The following is a 12,878-nucleotide window of genomic DNA, read 5'->3' as shown; positions in this document are numbered from 1 at the left end:
TATACACTTGTCAGAAGTGTGAGTAAACCAAGAGCATGTAGACCTGAGGGAGGGCTTCAAAACGGAAATGCTGACCAGCTGAAATTCAGAGTGGGGAGGTGTTCAAAATTAATGGCTCTTGTAGGCTGGGGTTAAATCATGTAATATTATGGAAGTCATGTTAAAGAGTTTGGACTTTGTCCTGAGGACAATTGGGAGCTACTGAAGAATTTCAAGAAGAGAAGTGAGGTGCTCATACTGGTGTTTTTAGAAGATTACTAAGCAAGGACAATTTCATGTGTGGCAAAACTGTTGGCAGGAAGAGATGTGGGTCTGGAAACAGAAAGAGAAGGAAATTAGGCTGTGAAAAGATAGGTTATCAGGAATATTACGTGTGTGCTCTCTTCTAGCTGATAAACCCAAACCCATTCTCCCTGTACGAGGAGCCATAGAACTTGAGTTCTGGTCTGTGTGACAGTGAAAGCAGTGCCTCCCCTAAGCGATAGATGTATTTTTATCTCATTGACTCTTATAAATGCACTTTCCTCTTTGCTTTAGCCACTAGGAAGCCCTGTATATGCCATTCTACACACTGACTTTCCCCTTAGCGCCATCACAGAATCATACTTTCATTTGGCCTAGAATTCTTCACTTACGGTATCCTTTTTATTATTTGAATTGTCGTAAGTAGCATCAAGTTATCTTGGAATGAAGCAGAGTATCACAAAAGGATTTTAAGAACACTAAGGGGTGTGGTTTTCTCACGTGATGAAAATGTTTTGGAATCGATTGTGGTGGTAGTTGTGCGACTCTGTGAATGTAATAAAAACCATTGAACTGTATATTTTAAATCAGAAATCGTACAGTATGTGAATTGTATCTCAAAGCTGTTACAAAAAATACTGGGAAGGTGCCATGGTTGGCCCAGGAGTGTTAGTGGCATCCCAGATCTATGGGGCAGCACAGAGATGGGTTCAAACTCCAGCTCAGCCACTTCTCAGCTGTGAACCTCCTCAGACAAAGCTTCATCTCCCTAAGATGGAGACAGTGGTGTTTGATGCCCAGGGGAATCCTGCTGGGCCTGAGGGTGCCAACCACCCTCATAGGAACTGAATTTGCTGCTGCCAGGGGGCCCTCCTAAACCCCTCTAGCCCCTGCTCTTGGAAAGTGCCAGACTTCCTAAATGAGTGGGACTTGTAGATTTTCTTTATGGCAACCATGGGCCCTGTTGATGTTTAAATATTTAAATAACAATTCATTGGACTTTACAGTTCTAAGAAACTCAGAGAAGGAAGGTGCAGGAAGGCAGGAATGTAGCTGAGCCACCTCTTCCACCCCTGTTTCCCAGGGGGCCTGGCTCAGGGTGGGACAGGATCGTATCATCTCAGGGATGGTCTGAGAGGTGGCTATCTGCCTCTCTGTGGTCATTTAACTGCTTGACACTCAGTGGAGGAATCAATAGCTTTTTTATCTATAGCCCCTACTGTGTACCTCTCAGCCCCTACATAAGCCACCCTACTTTTAAACAATCCCCAGGGACAGCCCTGGGTCTGGAGTTTTCAGTCAGAAACTTACAGAAATTTAGTACTAAACCCGCTTGTGTTCAAGAGGAGGTGATGGAGGCACAGCGATGGGCAGGCTAGGCCACAGTGGCCTCTCCTGCCCAGTTCTCCGGATTCACAAGCATTTACTGAGCCCCTCCAGAGTGCTTCACTCTGCTCATGGTTCACCTGTGTTCCTTCACTCAATCCCAAGAGCAAACCTTTGAGGCAGCTCTTATTTCCCTTTTTTACATATGAGAATACAGAGACTTGCCCAAGGTCACTCAGAGAGTAAGCAAGCTGGGATTCGAACACAGCGTGTCTGATGTCAAAGCCCATGCTCTTTCTCCTGGACTGGTCCCCCGATTTCTCCATCTCGTAAATCAAACAGGCCAGAGAGGAGGGGTTTCTTCTACCCCCACCCCAAGAGACTCTGCTCTAGACTCTGAATTTCCAGGATTTTCCTGGGCTTGGTTGTCTGCCTGCCCTCCTATCCTCCTGCCCCTGTTCATTTCTCTCCCCAAATGCTGGATTCTATGCAGCCCAGGGTCCTTGGGTCTGACCCATTCTAAATTTGACCTTGGGAGCTTCTGTTTAAACTCTCATGGGAGTAAAGGAGAAAGAATTATGGATGTTCCCAATTCTAAGCCTTGAGTCTCTCTCTCAGGATGCCTTGGGTTGCCAAGGAAAATGAAACAGATGTCTTGGCAGTAGCTTCAAATGCTTCCTGCCAAACCAGCGGAGAGCATGTCTTCAGTTTAGGCTCAGCCAAGAAAGACAAGTCCCAGCCCATATCATTCCCAGGACTCACACAAGCACACATGGCTTCTGAAACCTGGGAGGCCTGCACACCCAGCGGCATCCCCACCAGGACTTCATCAGCAGCTGTGGGAATACATGTCTGCTCCACTTGTGGCCTCTAGGCCTGGCTGGCAAGGCCACCTTCGTGGTTGGGCTTGTCCCCCACTGTGTCCTAGGTATACTCTTTGTGCATGTGTGTGTGTATGTGGCATGTAACTCCAGGGGGAGGGTGGGGGGCAGAAATTCCAGGGCAAAATACCTTTGAAACCAAAATCAGTCAAAGGGAGAAATAAAGGGGGAGAAACCTGTTTATTTCTTACAACCAGTCCGCTTCTGCTCTCCTGTGTCTCTCACCACCTGGCTGCAGAAGAAAAGGCCCCACCCAACCTTTTCTGTCCAGTATGGGCTCCCTCCCCCATGTAATCACCTACTGATATGGGGATGGACTACTTCTCTCCCCTCCTTGGAAACACCTATTGATATGGAGATGCCCTAAGGCCAGGCGAGAGATTCTGGAAACATTGCAATTTTACCCACATGGCAAAATACACATAACATACGACTGATCATTTTAACCATCGTAAAGTGTACAGTCCAGTGGAGTTTAGTACATTCACAGAGATGTACAACCACTACCACCATCTACTTCCAGAACATGTCATCACCCCAAAAGGAAAGCCCATACTCGGGAAGCAGTTACTCCCCAGTCCCCGGTTCCTAGCAACCACTCATCTTTCTGTCTCTTTGAATTTGCCTATTCTGGGTATTTCACATAGATAGTGTCATGCAGTATGTGGCCTTTTGTGTCTGGTTTCTTTTGCTCAGCTTAATGCTTTCAAGTTTTGTCCAGGTTGGAACATGTTATCAGTACTTCATGGTTTGTGGCTGTTCTTCGTGTATTTTATGGCTGAATAATATTTTATTGTTTGGATACACCACATCTTGTTTATTCACTTATCATGGATGGACATGTTGGTTGTTTCAGCTGTTGTGAATAGTACCACTCTGAATATTTTTGTGTAAATCACCAGTTCTTGATCGGAAGGAGCCCAGAGAGAGCTGATGGCTCTCTCAGAGACCTGGTGTTCCAGGACACCTGTCTCGGTGGCAGGTGGAGTTGGCTGACTTGGCCTGGAAACCCTCATTCGTGGGCAGGAGCTTCGGCTCTTCGCTGGAGGCAAATCTTGTAGGTGCCCACCCTGACGGCCATGCCTCTGAGGCTGGGCACCTCTGTGAAGACAGTGACTTGAGCCCCAGAAAGAGTGGGCTTGGAGCATAAATCCAGGCCCAGAAGCCAGATGGGTCCAGGACTATATAGCTCCTCTGGCTAATGTGAGGTCACATCCTCATAGGAGCTCCCAGCACCTCTCTAGCCCAGGAGAGAGACTTCTGGGCACCCTTGGCGACAACTAGCACCAAACAACTCCTAGGACTGTGAAAAACCGTTATGTCAGTGGGACACTTACGATTACCCCTCTGGGTTAAGAATGCAGAATTCACAGTAACATAATTAATAATTTAAAAATTATTTATATTCTACAAATAGAATATATATTTTAAAACGTCCATTGAGCACTTATAAAACTTAAAATAGACTATAAAGATTTTGAAATTACAGAAAATAAAAATCCTACAGATTCCCATTCTCAGACCACAATGTAAAATGACTAGAAATGAATTACAAAGGGATAATAATGATAGTGATAAAATCTTGGAAACAAATGCACAAACATACCAGCACTACTAGTATTTAAAACAGCTTTTCAGTTTTAAATAGGAAATACAAACTGCAGATTTATACTTCTTAAAAATTAATGAGAATGAGAACTCTATCTGATAAATCCATGAAATGGCCAAAACGGAGCTAGAGGAAGTTTTGTAGCCTTAAGTGTTTTTAAAATTAACAATAAAAAAGGGAAGTAAATTTTAAAAATGTGATTCTAATAAAAGAACTCAGAAAAGACTAATAGGAGAAATGGATAAAGTTGAAATAGGAGCTAATGAATTCGATGAAAAAAAAAATAGCAAAATAGATCTTTAAAACCAAAGACGGTTCTTTGAACTGATGAATAGAATACATTTCTGGCAAGTATAACCAATTAAAAAAAGAGATTTAAAAGCCCCTAGAAATGAAAATGGGACTATAACCACAAATATGAAGACAATTTTTAAAGTTATAAGAGAACATGATATGTATTTGAAATCTGGACAATTTTCTAGAAAAGTAGAAATGATCAAAATAAACTTGAAAATAATTGGAGAAACATGGCAAATTAATATCCAGTAGAGAAACAGAAATAAATATCAACGAGCTAAGTCCCTCTGAAGACCGGGCCCAGGAAGGTTTGCAGTGAGTGACTGGGGAGGATGAGGACCAGAGCAGGAGGCGGAGGAGAGCCCAGCGGGCTAGCTGGCTGGAGAGCTGGGCCGCTGGCTTCGCCATTTTTATGGCCAGTCTCCTGTTCTGGGATCCACTGTGCCTGGGGACCCACTTCTGAGATTCAGGTTCTGGGCTCCCTCCTTTTTCCTCTCTAAACTTGGGATCCCTTAGCTTCATGTCTAAGGAGGTCCTTGTCAAGATGAGCCCAGACACCAGTGAAAAGAGAATTACTTGAGGAACAGGCAGGGGCATCAGCAGGAGCCTCTCACAGAGCAGCAGTAACCCCTCGGGCCTAGGTTAAAGGGAAACGAGGTGTCGTGTGTGAAGCTCCTAGCAGGTAGCCATGTAACCTGTCACTCTTAGGTGACCATGGGAAGAAACAAAACCCCTCCCCCTTCCTGTCCAGCTCTTGCAATAGGATGATACTGTCCTGGGAGACAGAGGCTGGGCCCTGCCCCACACCAGCACCTCACCTGCTGCTCTAACAGGGCCTTGTGAGCAGTCTTCAGCTCTCTGCCCCCTAAGAACCATGCGACAGGACTGATGGATCCCAGAAGCAAAGTTCTGTGCACTTTCCAACTCAAAAGGAGAGCTGGTAGAGACCTTTGGCAGGACTAAGGCTTCAAAGCCTGCTCCAGGGGTCCAGGTGGACCACTGAGTCTCCTCCTGGGAAGGCTCGTTCTCTTGAGGCCCCAGGTAGCCCAAACCTCTGATGTTTTTAGCAGCTTTATTCATAGTATTGCCAAAACCTGGAAGCAGCTTTATTCATAGTATTGCCAAAACCTTGATGGGGCCTCTGGGAGAACCCTGGGCATGTTTTCTGATGCTGAGTCCCCCTCAACTTTGTTGCACAAGGGGTCAGAAGAAGGGAAACTGGGCTGTACCACTCCATGGATTTGCTCAGGGGATCTTACCCACCTTTGCAATAAATCCTCTCCATCTGACTGTCCAGGACAACACAGGGCAAGTACAGGAAGGAGAAAGCTGGACACTATGCAGAGGAGGAGAGAGGAGCTTTCAAGGAACCACAGCCAGGCAGCGCCCAGGGTTTCCAGGCTGACTGGCGAATGTGACCCCTTACTTCCCCAGCAGACTGGTGCAGAGTCCCCTTCCCATAGGGTGCCCCCACCTCCTTCCCTCAGGGTTGTCCATCTGCTGGACCAGAGACCCATACTACGGTCAACCAATATTTGCTGAGCCTTAGCTAGGGGGCCCAGGGCACCCTGAGGCTGAGGGGGAGATTACCAAAGGTGGGGCAATGTTTGGGGAGGCAGGGCTGACTTGCTGGTGTGGCAAAGTCTCCTGGGCTGAGTAGCCTCCTCCCTGGGAGTCCTTGTTTTTTAAATAAACTTTGTATTTTAGAGTAGTTCTAAGTTCACAGCAAAACTGAACAGAACTGCAGATTTCCCATATACCCCTGTCCACACACACCCACAACCTTCCCTACTATCAAACATCCCTCACCAGAGTGGTACCTTTGTTACAACCGATGAACCTGCATTGACACATTATCACCCAAGTCCCTAGTTTACATTAGGGTCATTCTTGGTGTTGTTCCTTCTGTGGGTTTGGACAAATGTCAGTGGCGTACAGAGTAGTTTCACTGGCCTAAAAATCCTCCTTGCTCCACCTTTTCATTGATCCTTCCCCCAATCCCTGGCAGCCACTGATCCTTTTACTGTAACCATGGTTTTGCCTTTTCCAGAATGTCAGAGTTAGAATCGTGCCTTTTAAGATTGCTTCTTTCACTTGGTAACATGCATTTAGAGTTCCTCCATGTCCTTTCATTGCTTGACAGCTCATTTCTCTTTGGCGCTGAATAATATTCCATCGTCTGGACGTACCACAGTTTATTTATCCACTCACCTCCTGAAGGACCTCTTGGCTGCTTCCAGGTTTTGGCAATACTATGAATAAAGCTGCTAAAAACATCTGCATGCAGGCTTCTGTGTGGACACAAGTTTTCAGCCCATTTAGGTAAATACCAACGACGAGGATTGTCCGATGAAATGCAGTCCTGTAAGAGTAGGTATAGTTTTGTACCGTGGCTTCTTTTTCAATAGCTTTTTTGAGGTATAATTTCCCTAGAGTAAAATTCCCCCATTATAAGTGTACAGTTTAATGAGTGTAGTTTTATTTCTAGTCATGTTCAAATTTTAGAATATTTGTCAGTTCTGCAAATTTCTGCTTTCCCTTTCCTCTCCACCCAGCTCCTGGCAACTACTCATCTGCTTTCTGTCCCTATAGTTTTGTTTTCCTAGAATTTCATAGAAATGGAGTCATACAGTGTATACTTTTAGGGGTCTAGCATCTTTCATGTAGCCTGTTTTTGAGATCCGTCCATGTCATTACACCTATGCATATTTTCCTTTTCACTGCCTGGATGCACATGTTTATCTGCTGACCAGCTGATGGATGTTTGGGTTGCTGCCTTGGGTGGGGCTGGGCTGTAAGGAATAGTGCCGCTATGAACACTGTGTAGAAGTCCTTGTGAATGTGGCTTCTCTTCAAAGGGGCAAGCAGGGACCTCCCCACCCCCAGTCCTGCCCAGAGCACACAGGGTGATGGTGAGGAAGTTGGAGGCCCAAAGCCTAAAAGGAAGGGGCATCCGAGCTGAGGCACACCCGCACCCTGCTCACAGTCCTGCCAGGCCACAAGCCTGCCAGAATTGCCAGAAACCTCTCTCCACTTGACCTTCCCTTCCCAGTCCCGCCCAGCCAGCTGTTCAGAACAAAAGGTCAGGGGCCAGGAGAGGGAAGCGATGTGTTTATTTCCCAGTCTCCATGGTGCTGGGAAAGCTACTTGGTCTGGGGTACCTCCAGCCTGAGACAACCACTAACCTACTGTCTCTGTAGATTTCTCTCTTCTGAAATTTCATATATTTAGAACCAAACAATATGTGTGCTGGGGGTGGTGCTATCAGCGATCCTCTCAGAATGATGTCTTTCCCAGAAGCTTGTTTTCAGCCTGTTCTATGCACACTGCTCCTGCAGTCCTCCGCGGCCCATCCAGATGCAGGACCTTGGTCTCATCCCAGAGCCCCAGACACCAGGCCCCACAGTGCCAAGGCCCCTTGGCAGATGTCAAGTAGTTCTGCAGGTGGCGTTTCTCATGATCCCCACCCCACGTGAGGGGGAAGAGGCAGGATGGTACCCCACTCGGCATCTGGGCAGACTGAGCCTCAGAGAAGCTGGGCGGCTGATTAAAAGGACACAGCCTGTCACCTACACACACCCTCACGCAGCAAGCCCCACTGGCGTTTTTCTACTCAGGGGCTTGGTTCTCACTCTTAGATGAAAAGAAAGGGCTCTTGAACCCTGGACTTCCTTACAGTGTAATAAACAACTGAGTAACAACTCAACAGAATTTTAATTATTCACATATAATGTGTACTAGGCACCAGGCATTGATAAAAGAACTTTACAAATGTTAACTCGTTTCCTCCTTATAACTACCCTAATGTAGCAGGTATAGTTATGATTCCCCTTCATAGGTGAGGAAACTAAGGCACAGAGAGCGTAAGTAACTGGCCCAGAGTCACACAGCTGGGAGGCCAGAGAGCCAGGAGTTGGCCCGCACTTTTAGCCATACACTCTGCCACCCAGGGATTTTATTGTTTTATTTTCTAGTCATTAATTTTTTAAACAGTTTTACTGAGGTATAACTTATGATACATGTAAGAGTTCAAATAAATGATTTTAGTAAATTTATAGACACGAGAACTAATTTTAGAACATTTCTATCACCCCAGAAAAGATCCTCGTGTCTGTTTGCAGTGTCCATTTGTTGCTACCTCCAGCCTGAGACAACCACTAACCTACTGTCTCTGTAGATTTCTCTCTTCTGAAATTTCATATATTTAGAACCAAACAATATGTGGTCTTAGGAAATCCTGCTTCTTTCACTCGGCCCCGTGTTTCTGAGGATGATGTTGCAGCATGTACGAGCACTTCATTCTTTTTTATTGCTGAATAATATTCCGTGGCGTGGCTAGCCCACATCTCCACTCACCAGCTGTTGGACTTCTGGCTGCTTCCACCCTGGGCCATGGTGAATAAAGCTGCCATGAGCATTTGTGTACAAGTCTTCGGAGGTTTCCCTTTCTCTCTGGGTCCCTTCCTAAGAGTGGGATTCCCGGATCACGTGGTAAGTTGATGTGCATCTTTAAAAAAAACCCTGCTAAACTCTTCCCCCGAGATACTGCATTGCCCATCTCCGTGCCCATGGATTTTATCATGTGTGAGGTCAGGGTTCCAATCCCAGGGCCATCCATACAACCAGACCAGGGCCTAGACCATCTGAGCAGTAAAACATGGTCCTTGGGCTGGCAGTGTGCCAGGCTGAACTTCTTGTTGCTCCTGATGGTCAGAAAAACAGGTGGACAAGAAGTCAGCTGTTCAACTTTCGAATCTGAAAAAATTGCCCTATGGGACCAAGAGCACTTACTGGGGGGAAATCAGCAAGGTGGCTATTAAACCAAATGGAAACACAGAAACCCACACGTGCAGAGGTCAAGAGAATGTCGCCAAAGGAAGAAAACCAACTTGGGAGAGCAGGGAGTCGGCCAGTTCCTTTCGCCAGTTTCGTCAGAGCCTTTTCCAGCTGCCTCAGAGGCCCAGGGGGTGGATGATGGGGTGACAGCTCGGGGGCGGCCCCAGCAGACGCGCCTGGGAAAGTCAGCAGGCCCTTACGAGCCAGGGCTCTGAGCCGGAGGCCGCGGCCCACCAAGAAAGGCCCCCCAGGAAGGTCAGCCACGACAGCTCTGAGCACTGCTGGCTCTCCGTCGTGTGTTACTGGTTGTTCTAAAGAGTCATGTTTGGTAAGATTTGAAGTTTCACTGCTTAATAAAGAGCTCTAACCCTGGCACCTAGCAAATGCCCAGCGAAAGCACTTCCGTCCCTGATACATTCCTTCCTCGGACAGGGCAGAGATGGCAGGGTGCTGCTGCTGGACACCCACACAGTCCACGGGGATGGCACAGGCCACGGAGTAGGCAGGATGGATGGACGTGCCTTCCGCAGCGTGCTCCTGAGAGCCAATCGCTCGGGAGAGGAGATAATTCAGACCCATTCTGGGCCTGCCATGGCCATGGGGACGAGAGGGCCTGAGGGCCCAGGAGGGTCAGGCCACACCTGGGCGACATGGTGAGCACCTGGAGGGCCACATGTCCCGTTCTCAGTGTGCCTGGTTCCCACTATCGCTCACAAGTCATATACAAAGTCCTGGGACTACTGTCAGTGGAGCTGATTCCAGCGTCTCCCAAACTTTGATAATAATTTACCAACACCAGGTGGCACCCAACAGGCCCTCAGAGAGGGTTTTTGCCAGGTCCTGAAGCAGAGACAGGTGACGTGGAGGTCATCACTTCGGGTAGCAAGTAACTCAGCCTCTTGGAAGGCAACAGACCCTAGTGACTATACTGGGTGGAACTGTCCTTCCAAAATTCATGTCCACCTGGAACCTGTGGACAGGACCTTATTTGGAAATAGGGTCTTTGCAGATGTAATTAAGGTAAAATGAGGTCGTGCTGGATTTGGGTGGGTCCTAATTCAATGACTGGTGTCCTTACAAGAGGGGTATTTTGACACAAACACAGGAAACACAGAAGAAATGGCCACGTGAAGACAGAGATATGGGGGAAAGGCCATGTAAAGACAGAGGCAGCAACTGGAGTGATGGAGATACAAGCCAGGGATGCCGAGGATTGCCAGCGACCACCAGGAGCTGGAGGAAGCAGGAAAGGATCCTCCTTACAGCCTTCAGAGAGAAAGTATGGCCCTGCCAACTCCTTGATTTCAGACGTCTGGCCTCCAGGCCTGGGAGAATCTAAATTCCTCATGTGTGCAGACCCCCAGTCTGTGGTGCTTTGTTATGGCCACCCTAGGAAACGAAGTGACTATGAGCTGGGCTCGGGTTGGATGCATCACACTGAGGGTGTCAGGAGGGGAAGGATGAGGGGCAGAGAGGACTGCACGGGAGGAGGAGGCTCATTTAGTCGTGCCTGCTGTTTGGGTAGGAGGCCCAGGAACAGAATTGAAGCTGGAAGCTTGTAGTTTTCCCTCTCTGCATCCTCTGTAGTGCCTGGAACAGGTACTGCACCCAGCAGGTGCTCAAGAAATGCTCACTGGCCGTGCTGGCTTGATCACTCTGTGTTCCCTGAGCATCAGAGTGGTGCCTCCCACGTCATCGTCACCTCCCTCTGCTTTGCACTGTATTGTTCACGCACTTGTCTTGCTCTCAACAGCTTGGACTCATCTATTCACAAGCTGCGACCGACACCGTGTGATGGGGAGCTTCTAGATCAGTAGGACTGACCTGTATTTTTCCTGCTTTCCTTTGCTTTATCCCACCTGATTCCCCAGGGTGGACATGTCCCAGTGCCTGCACACAGGTGCCATTAAATGCTTAGAGTTTTTGGATGAGCACTTACTGTGAAGATAGATGATGTGACTGGCCACCTGGGTTGGAGGAAGCTAACTCAGCTTTACTAGAAGAGCTATTTAGAGGCTGCTGCTATTTGCTGAGTTGGCAGAGAAGCATCAGCGCCACTGGAAGTTGTCAGTAGGGATTCCCATTTACTGAAGCCATAAGCCCTGCTCCAGAAGCTGCAGCTTTGTTTTGAGTGTGACCTGAGAAATGAAATCCCTTGGCTCTCACCATGGAAAACAAGAGCCAGCGGTCAGCCACAGGCAGGATTAGCATTTGTATTCCAGATCATATTCACCATGTTGTACATCTGGGTCCTATTCACCATGTCATACAAAGCGCAATGCCTGGAAATCAATGGCCAGTGCCCAGGGCTGGTGGCTAGCGCTGAGCTCAAGTTGGCAGTGTCTTCTGACACCCACCCAACACACTGTCACTTCCCATCAACACCCAGCCTGTCCTGGGCAGGGGTTCCTTGGTGATGAATAGTCATCAGCCCATGGAAACTCCTAGGGTGGTACAGGAGCCCAGGGAAGTCTCTTCACTTGGCACTGCAGGGAGGGCACATCACACAGCCAAGCTGGACTGGAACCTAGATGCTTTTGTGTCCATAGAGCCTGGCAGCTGATTCTTCCATGGCCCTTTGAGCAGCTGTCCCCAACCCCGAGGCCTCAGGTGCCCACGTGGGAACGGCTTGCATGCTCAGAGTTTGCACTGAATAGCACTGCCCGAACCCTGTCACTGAAAGGTCAGCCACTTGAAGGGGCTCTGAGTGTGGATTTGCCTGCTATGGGTGGCCATGAACCCACAAGAAAACCCAGCAGCACCAGGAGGTGCCTGCCATCCAGCCAGGGCCACCATCCAGGGGCAGTAGCCCTGGTGCCCCTCTCCCTCCCCAGGATATGCTCAGTTCAGTAGCTTGTGAGCTGGAGAGCAGAGCATGACTTTCCACTCCAGGTCTCCCCGGAGACCGCAGGGGTGCAGACAAACCACTGGGTGCTAAATCTCCGCAGAGTGTATCGACACAGTGGCAAGGCAGCAGCTGCGCATGAGCGACACAGGCCCTGAGGAGTGGCCGGACTTTGGCTGTCTCAGTTGCATCCGGTGGGAGGGCGTGTACCTTGGGGCAGCCCCCAGAGCATATGGACGTGAGCTCCAGAGGCTTTGCATAGATATGGTCCCAAGGCACCAGAGCTCAGAAAGGTGGGTGCTCTTCAGTAAGCCCACGGCACAGCCTGACAGGCCAGGAACCAGGATCGGGACTTTCCAGAAGTGGCTAGAGTTCTGGCTTCCTGGAAGGGATAGTGCCGAAGGGGGCAGGACCCCTGCCACAGACGGCACACGTTGTTCACAGGGCTCATGACAGCCTCAAAACAAACTGCTGTGGCCCCAAATTAAGCCTCATTTTTCTCTCCATGGTGAACTCTGAGCCGTGGCTCCTGGCTGAGGGGTCTTCTCAGCAGACCAGCAGTTTGCTCTTGCAAATTGAGACCGAATTTGAGCTTAACTACAAGATCCAAAGTCAAGTGGTGGAGGAGGGCCAGGGTCAGCTCCAACCGCCCCTGCACGGGGCCTCCCTGGCTCCCAGAGAACACTGGGCTCCAGGCATGAAGCCACATCTCAGCCTCTGAGCTCTGGCCTGTGTGCAGGGCCAGGGCTTATCCAGGACAGGACGGACAGGTTTATATGGCAGGGCTGCCTGGTGTCAGAGCTGGGAGGGCCTCAGGACTGGTCTAGGCTGCCCCCACTCT

The sequence above is a fragment of the Manis javanica genome, chromosome 1 (assembly GCF_040802235.1).
Source record: "Manis javanica isolate MJ-LG chromosome 1, MJ_LKY, whole genome shotgun sequence".
NCBI classification, from domain to species: Eukaryota; Metazoa; Chordata; class Mammalia; order Pholidota; family Manidae; genus Manis; species Manis javanica.
Note: the sequence above shows the minus strand (reverse complement) of the source record.